The sequence below is a fragment of the Dipodomys ordii genome, unplaced genomic scaffold (assembly GCF_000151885.1).
Source record: "Dipodomys ordii isolate 6190 unplaced genomic scaffold, Dord_2.0 Scaffold87, whole genome shotgun sequence".
In the NCBI taxonomy this organism is placed as follows: domain Eukaryota; kingdom Metazoa; phylum Chordata; class Mammalia; order Rodentia; family Heteromyidae; genus Dipodomys; species Dipodomys ordii.
This window is the reverse complement of record NW_012267303.1, coordinates 3,618,719-3,627,556: the sequence shown is the minus strand read 5'-3', so window position 1 is coordinate 3,627,556 and position 8,838 is coordinate 3,618,719. Positions and strand designations below refer to the sequence as shown.

Here is an 8,838-nt window from a genome sequence, read left to right as displayed (position 1 = left end):
AAGCCCAAACTTTTAGTAGAACTGTGGCTCAAATGGTAGAAAACTAGCTTCAAGCCAAAGAAGCTCAGGGACAGTGCCCAGGCCCTAAATTCAAGTCCCAGGACTGGAGGGGAGGGGGGGAGTTAATTTAGATTTGTGGAGGGCTAGTGGCTCACACCTGTAACCCTAGCTATTCAGGAGGCTGAGATCTGAGGATTGTGGTTCAAAGCCATCCCTGGCAGGAAAGACGGTGAGACTCTTATCTCCAATTAACCATCAGAAAACTAGAAGTGTCAATGTGGCTCAAAGCGAGAGCACTGGGCTGTGGATGTGGCTCAGTGGTAGAGTGCCTGTCTAGAGTGCGTGAAACCCTGGGTTCAATTCCTCAGCACCACATAAACAGAAAAAGCCAGAAGTGGCGCTGTGGCTCAAGTGATAGAGTGCTAGCCTTGAGCAAAAAGAAGCTCAGAGACAGTGCCCAGGCCCTGAGTTCAAGCCCCAGGACTGGCAAAAAAAAAAAAAAAAAAGTGATGAGTGCTACCCTTGAGCAAAAAGAGCTCAGGGATAATAGTGCCCCTGCCCCAAGTTCAAGCCTCATGACAGAAAAAAAGAAAAAAATTAAAAAATTAAATATTTTACTGTTATTCATTCTTTGAACTTCTCTATCTTTACAATACATAATTACACAAATCACAACCTAATAAAAAGGAAAGTTAACTTACTTCCTTTAGAAACTTGTTATTTAAATCTTGTATTCAGGCAAAATAGAAAAACATTTGATCTCTTTTCTTGGCATATACACAATTTTAAGAAGAATATTTTTATCCAGTGGAGGATTTTTAGTCTTGTTACCTGCAAAAGAGGAAAAACTATCTTAAGTTCTTCCTGTGTAGAATTAACCAAATGGTAGACAAAAAAGACAATGGAAACAAAAAACAGTATCTTTGTGATAAATTTTAATTGCCTTGAGAAGCACCTAGATTAAGAAAGCAAGCTTTGGGGGGTGAGGGGTGAAAGACCTGCCCAGAATATAGCCAACACTATTCCATAGACTAGACACTCCGATGGAATAAAAGGAGGAAGCCAGCCAATAAAGACATTCATTCTCTCTGTCTCCCTCTCTGTCTCTGTCTCTGTCCCTCTCCCTCTCCTGTTCCTTCTTCTTCTCCCTTCCCCTCTCTCTGCTTCCTGAACACCACAATGTGAGCTGCCCTTACAAAGTGTAGCATGCCCTCCCAATCACAATGAATTGGAACCTCTGAAACTATCAGACAAATAAAATGTTCCTCTCTTAAGTTGTTTAGTCACGGCCATATAAACACAGAAAATTGGAACCAGAGCCAGACACTTGTGGCTCACATCTGTAATCCTAGCTACTCAGAAGGTGAGATATGAAGATTGTGGTTCAAAGCCAGCTGGGGCAAACAAATTGGAGAGGCTTTTATCTCCAATTCACTAGGTATGGCTCAAGTGGTACAACATCAGCCCCAAGAGAAGCAAGACTATAAGGCCCTGAGTTCAAGCTCTAGTAAAAAAAAAAAAAAAAAAAAAGGCGGGTAGGCATGGTGGCTCACACCTGTAATCCTAGCTACTCAGGAGGCTGAGATCTGAGGATCGGGGTTCAAAGCCAGCCTGGACAGGAAAGGCTGTGAGGCTCTTATCTCCAATAAACCACTCAGAAAACCAGAAGTGGCACTATGGTTCAAGTGGTAGAGCACTCACCTTGAGCTGAAGAGCTGAGGGATAGCACCCAGGCCCAGAGGTCAAGCCTTAGGACTAACAAAAAAATAAAAAATAAAATAAATAAAATAAAAGGGCTGGGAAGGTGGCTCAGTGGTAGAGTGCTTGCCTTGCATGCATAAGGTCCTGGGTTTGATTCTTTAGCACCACATAAGCAGAAAAAGCCGGAAGTGGCGCTGTGGCTCAAGTGGTAGAGGGTTAACCTTAAGTTGAAGAGCTGAGGGACAGTGCCCAGGCCCAGAGTTCAGACCCACAACTGACAAAAAAAAAAAAAAATTAAAACAAAAAACAAAAAACTGGTACCACAGAAATGGGATCACTGGTATGACTAATCCTGATCACGTGATGCTTAAGCCTTTGGAATTAGTTTGTATTCACAGAAGGAATTTGGAAATACTTTGGGGAAGCTAAAATTTATCAGATTTATAGTCAAGTCATGGGTTGTGGAATATTCTTCAATAACCTTTAAGTGACATATTTTAAATGAAAGATCACACATTCACTTTTTAAAAAGTGAAGGCTGCTAGGCATAGTGGTACAAACCTGTCATCTAGTACTTAGGAGACAGATTGCCAATTCATGGCCAGCCTATGCACACAGCAAGATTTTGTCTCAAAAACTAAGTTGTTTGTTATAGAGACAGACAACATAGTGTTCAACTTTTTTTTTTTCTTGCCAGTCCTGGGGCTTGAACTCAGAGCCTGGGCACTGTCCCTGAACTGCTTTTGCTTAAGGTTAGCACTCTACCACTTGAGCTACAGTGTCACTTCTGGCTTTTTTTCTGTTTATGTGGTACTGGGGAATCAAACCCAGGGCTTCTGCATGCTAGGCAAGCACTCTACCATTAAGCCACATTCCCAGCCCTCAATATAATTAAGAAAAAAAGGGGGGGGGGGAAAGATACTGCCAGGTGCTGGTGTCTCACACCTGCAATCCTAGCTACGCAGGAGGCTGAGATCTGAGGACTGTGGTTTGAAGCCAGCCAGGGCAGGAAAGTCTGTGAAACTCTTATCTCCAATAAACTACTCAGAAAAAGCCAGAAGTGGCACTGTGGCTCAAGTGGTAGAGTGCTAGCCTTGAGCAAAGAAGCTCAGGGACAGTGTTCAAGCCCAGAGTTCAAGCCCAGGACCAGCAAAAAAATAAGATACTGAAAAATGTATAAGATGTGTTACTCATTTCCATAAAATGCATACTTCTTCTTTCCTGCTGATGAACTAATAACTATCTAATAACTAAGTAATAAACTATCAGAATACGAAAGAAAACAGCAACATCGGTTGCCTTGGGAGAGGAAGTGTGTAGCTAAGGAACATGGTAAGAGTTCAGACTATCATGAGCAGGTGGTACCCACAGGAAGCAGCAGTGAAAGGCACAGCTCTTGAGTCTTGATTCTGGTTTGTGTGACCTTGGAAACCACACTCATTTTGTTTGTGCCTGAATGCTCTCCTAAGAATATAAACAGAAGTGTTAAAAAGTAACTATATTAACTAGTCACTTAGTGGCTCATACTTATAATCCTAGCTACTCAGGGGACTGAGTTCAGGGAACTGATCTTAGTTCCAAATAAGCCAGATGTGGACCTGTATGGCTCAAGGGTTAGAGTACTAGCCTTGGGCAAAAAAAAGCTCAGGGTCAGGGCTGAGAATGTGGCTAAGTGGTAGAGTGCTTGCCTAGCATGCATGAAGCCCTGAGTTCAATCCCTTAGTACCACATACACAAATAAAGCTATAAGTGGTGCTGTGGCTCATGAGGTAGAGTGTTAGCTTTGAGCAAAAGCAGTTCAGGGACAGTGCCCAGGCCCTGAGTTCAAGCCCCAGGACTGGCAAAACAAAACAAAATGGAAAAAAATTGAAGAAAAAAAAAAAAAGAGGGGGCTGGGAAGGTGGCTCAGTGGTAGAGCGCTTGCCTTGCATGCCTGAGGCCCTGGGTTTGATTCCTCAGCACCACATAAGCAAAAAGAAAAAAGCCGGGGTTGGGAAGGTGGCTCAGTGGTAGAGCACTTGCCTTGCATGCCTGAGGCCCTGGGTTCGATTCCTCAGCACCACATAATAAAAAACCCAGAAGTGGCACTGTGGCTCAAGTGGTAGAGCGCTAGCCTTGAGCTGAAGAGCTGAGGGACAGCGCCCAGGCCCAGAGTTCAGGCCCCATGACTGAACCGAAAGAAAGAAAGAAAGAAAGAAAGAAAGAAAGAAAGAAAGAAAGAAAGAAAGAAAGAAAGAGAAAGAAAGAAAGAAAGAAAGAGAAAGAAAGAAAGAAGCCGGAAGTGGCGCTGTGGCTCAAGTGGTAGAGTGCTAGCCTTGAGCTGAAGGACAGCGCCCAGGCCCAGAGTTCAGGCCCCACGACCGGCCCCCCCCCCAAAAAAAAAAGAATCTCATAGGGCGGTGGAAGCAGGAAAATTTTTAAAAAAATGAATCTCATAGGTGGGGGGTAGCAGCTCCCTCTCCCCCCCCCTCCCCCCGCCCCAGGTGGCCCAGTGTTAGAGTGCTTGCCTTGAATGCATGAGGTCCTCAGCACCACATAAGCAGAAAAAGCTGGAAGTGGTGCTGTGGCTCAAGTAGTAGAATGCCCAGAGTTCAGGCCCCACAACCAAAAAAAAAAAAAAAGTCTCATGGACTTTTCTGCCCCGGCTGGCTTTGAACCACAATCCTCAGATCTCAGCCTTCTAACTAGCTAGGATTACAGGCTTCAGTCTCCTTATTTGTCAGACAGGGAAGTTATAGATCCTAAATCCTAATGTTAGTTAGGATTAAATAAAAAAATTCCCATAAAATATTTATGGCACTGGAACATAATGAATGTTCAATGCATTCTGTTCTCTGTATATGTTTGTTTAATAAATAGTCATTCCAAGGCTTTAAACATTATCCTCATTACCACTCTTGGACTCCAGATTCTCCTGTAAGTTAATGTCTCCCTAACAACCTTGGGACTTCTTAGACTTCTACCACTACACTCTCCCAAAAGAAAGCTTTGCTTTCCCTCTCTAATATGTAATCCCTCCCTCCTGCTTACTACTACCCCAATCCAACTTCAATAAACAGTGCCACTACTATGCATTTGTTCATCAAGAACCCAAGAAAATTAGTCTAGGGATATAGTTCAAAAGTCTACCTATCTAGGGGCTGGGAAGGTGGCTCAGTGGTAGAGCGCTTGCCTTGCATTCCTGAGGCCCTGGGTTCAATTCCTCAGCACCACATAAGCAAAAAGAAAAAAGCCAGAAGTGGCGCTCGGGCTCAAGTGGTAGAGCACTAGCCTTGAGCTGAAGAGCTGAGGGACAGCGCCCAGGCCGAGTTCAGGCCCACAACCGGACCCCCCACAAAAAAAAAAAAAATCTCTGCAGCAAAAGTCTACCTATCTAGCAAGTGCAAGATATTGAATTGAAACTATAGTATTATAAATAATAATTATAATAAATAAAAAACAAATTTAAATAAAGCATGCCGTGTTCTCTCATTCCCTTATACATCTCTTCTAATGCATTGTTTCAATACCTCTCTCATCCAAAATATCTCCCTAAGTCAACAACTGAGGTTTAAACCACAATTACACTTCCTAGCCATGACAAATGTCACATGCCCATGACATTCCTCAACGCAATCTCCAGCCTATGCTTCCCCCACAACTCAAGACTCACAACCCAACTCCTCACCAATAGCTGTAAGGTGCAGCTTCATGGAAAGACCAACTCTCCAACCTAGAGAGTCTATCCTGTTTATTCCCCCCCCCCCCCCTTACTCTGGCTACAGTAGTCTCATCTTGGCTCCTAAGGAGATCCAGCCTTTCCTACCTAAGGGCTTCTGCATCTGCTGCCCTCTTAGCCTGAAAGAATCTGTACCTCCAATTTTCTCATACCTACTTTCTTTTCATCTGCCAGAGCTTAGCTGAAATTAGTTACAGAAGTCAAAAGGGAAGAAGAACCAGAAAGGAAGAGACATCAAAAGGTGAGCAGCTTGGGGTTGGGGATTTAGCTCAGAGGAAGAACACCTGTCTGGCAAGTGCAAGGCCCAGAATTCAGTCCTTAGCTCTGGAAAACAAAAACAAGAGGTAAAGGGCTGAGCATTAGGAATGTGGGACTACTGCGAAGCCAATGGGGTACATCAGGGAGAGGCTGTAATAGAGTGACAGGGGTTAGAGAAAGTGTAACAGATTGGAAAAGGACTAGCTGGCTGAAAAACAAGACAAAATAGGAGTTACAGTGAAAGGCGCGAACTAGGTAGAAGTAACAAACTGGCAGGAACTCCTAGTGACAGCAAGGGATCACTACCAAACTAGAAACAGTCTGTAACAATTTGAATGATAGATTGCAAGGATACAAAGTAGCAGGAGGGGAGGTACTATAAATAGAGCTTAGTGAGGTGTATGAGAAGGGTGACAGGTGTGAAGGAAGAGATGATGAAGATGCATGAAGGAATGAATGGGGCACTTAGGAATAATTACATGGGCCAGGAAGAAGACAGAATGGAGTAACAGGTGATACCTGGGACCTTGATGAAGGGCATGAAAGGAAAGGAGTGATGGAAAACAGAGGACAGAAACAAAAAGATTGGTGGTTTGACAAAACGAATGCTGACAGTAGGAACTAGGAAAGAAGTGCCTCATACCAACAGGCAGGAAGAGCCGTGGGAGAGCACTTACAGGTGAAGGGTCACTAATAATAGAGCAGAGCACTAATGAAAACGGTCTTTGACAGGTGAAGAGTAAGAGGGAACACTAAGATGAGGTTAATCGCTGGGCAAGGACTGACATTAGGGGACATGCCCACAGGGAAGAGGAGAAAGACCTTGACAGGCAGACAGGACACTCTGCAGGAGTCACAGACAAAAAACACCACTATAGGAGAGGTGAACAACAGGGACATTAACGGGATTACTGACAGGGTAATAGGGTATCAGTAACTGGTGAGGGAACTACTGACAACTGGGATCAATGATGAGGAATGAGACCGACAAGGAAGGTACTGGTGGAGATGGGGCCATGGAAGGGACATGGGTGTTATCATTGGGGATCTTGCAGTCAGTAGGAGTCACAGATGGAATGGGAAATGACTAAAGGGAGGACAGTGCCTCAGGGACTAACGAGAATGAGTGATTGAGAGTGAGTGAGTGAGCAGATGAATGATGGGGGTAGGCTGGGTGGCTGGATGATTAAGGAGGGTGCTGGCTGATAGAAGTTATAACAGATGGATCACTGACTACTAACAGGGTCACTGATAGAAAGGCACTGACTGACAGACTGATGGGGCACTGGCCACAGGCGGGGAAAGGAGGGCCCTGACAGTGCACCGAGAGATGGACACTAACAGGAGGGTATTGACAGGCACTTCCAGATGAAAGGGCACTGATTGACAGGAGAGCGCTGACTGAAGGGAGGGAGGACGCTGACTGATGGGAGGGAGAGCACTGACTGACGGGAGGGCGCTGACTGACGGGAGGCGCCGACAGAAAGGCAAGTGCTGATGAGAGGGCGCTGAATGCTGGGAGGGAGCTGGCCCGTGGCGGGTGCTGACCCAAGGGCACTGACGGACGGAAGGGCACTGACTGACTGACAGGAGGGTGCTGACTGACGGGAGGGAGGGAGAGAGGGCAATGACTGACTGACGGGAGGGAGAGAGGGAGGGAGAGAGGGCGCTGACTGACTGACAGGAGGGCGCTGACTGACGGGAGGGAGGGAGAGAGGGCGCTGACTGACAGGAGGGAGGGCGCTGATTGAAGAGAGTGCAGTGACAGGAGGGAGGGAGGGCGCTGACTGACAGGAGGGCACTGACTGACTGACAGGAGGGCACTGACTGACGGGAGGGAGGGAGGGAGGGAGAGAGGGCAATGACTGACTGACAGGAGGGCGCTGACTGACGGGAGGGCACTGACTGACAGGAGGGAGGGCGCTGATTGAAGAGAATGCAGTGACAGGAGGGAGGGAGGGCGCTGACTGACAGGAGGGAGGGCGCTGATTGAAGAGAATGCAGTGACAGGAGGGAGGGAGGGCGCCGACTGACAGGAGGGAGGGCGCTGACTGACAGGAGGGAGGGCGCTGACAGGAGGGAGGGCGCTGACTGACAGGAGGGAGGGTGCTGACTGACGGGAGGACACTGACTGACAGGAGGGAGGGCGCTGACTGACAGGAGGGAGGGCGCTGACAGGAGGGAGGGCGCTGACTGACAGGAGGGAGGACGCTGACTGACGGGAGGGAGGGCGCTGACTGACAGGAGGGAGGGCGCTGACAGGAGGGAGGGAGGGCGCTGACTGACAGGAGGACGCTGACTGACAGGAGGGCGCTGACGGGAGGGAGGGAGGACGCTGACTGACGGGAGGGCGCTGACGGGAGGGCGCTGACGGGAGGGAGGGAGGACGCTGACTGATAGGAGGGAGGGCGCTGACAGGAGGGAGGGAGGGCGCTGACTGACAGGAGGACGCTGACTGACAGGAGGGAGGGCGCTGACGGGAGGGAGGGAGGACGCTGACTGACGGGAGGGCGCTGACTGACAGGAGGGCGCTGACTGACGGGAGGGAGGGCGCTGACTGACAGGAGGGAGGGCGCTGACTGACGGGAGGGAGGGCGCTGACAGGAGGGAGGGAGGGCGCTGACTGACGGGAGGAAGGGCGCTGACTGACAGGAGGGAGGGCGCTGACAGGAGGGAGGGAGGGCGCTGACTGACGGGAGAGCGCTGGCTGACTGATGGGAGGGAGGGCGCTGACAGGAGGGAGGGCGCTGACTGACAGGAGGGAGGGCGCTGACAGGAGGGAGGGCGCTGACAGGAGGGAGGGCGCTGACTGACAGGAGGGAGGGCGCTGACAGGAGGGAGGGAGGGCGCTGACAGGAGGGAGGGAGGGCGCTGACAGGAGGGAGGGCGCTGACTGACAGGAGGGCGCTGACTGACAGGAGGGAGGGCGCTGACAGGAGGGAGGGAGGGCGCTGACAGGAGGGAGGGCGCTGACTGACGGGAGGGCGCTGACTGACAGGAGGGAGGGCGCTGACTGACGGGAGGGCGCTGGCTGACCGAGGGCAGGGGCTGACGCCTCGCGTCCGGCCGGAGGAAGCAGGCAGTGGCGGCCGCACTCACCTGGCCCGCGGGCCGGAGGTCGCGGCGGCTGGTTGGAGGCCCGGGCGCTGGCGGAAGCGAAG

General features: G+C 49.2%; 1 protein-coding gene across 3 annotated transcripts in view; it reads right to left on the bottom strand.

Moving 5' to 3' along the window:
• The window catches only part of Ppp6r2 (protein phosphatase 6, regulatory subunit 2), a 66,118-nt gene extending 57,280 nt beyond the window's left edge, over positions 1-8,838 (bottom strand). For all 3 annotated transcript variants that reach the window (XM_013025772.1, XM_013025773.1, XM_013025775.1), the window contains exons 1-2: positions 8,777-8,838; positions 702-831 (exon numbers count right to left, since the gene is read on the bottom strand). The gene's annotated coding sequence lies outside the window, so the exon portion shown is untranslated. The remainder of the gene's footprint in view (positions 1-701; positions 832-8,776) is intronic.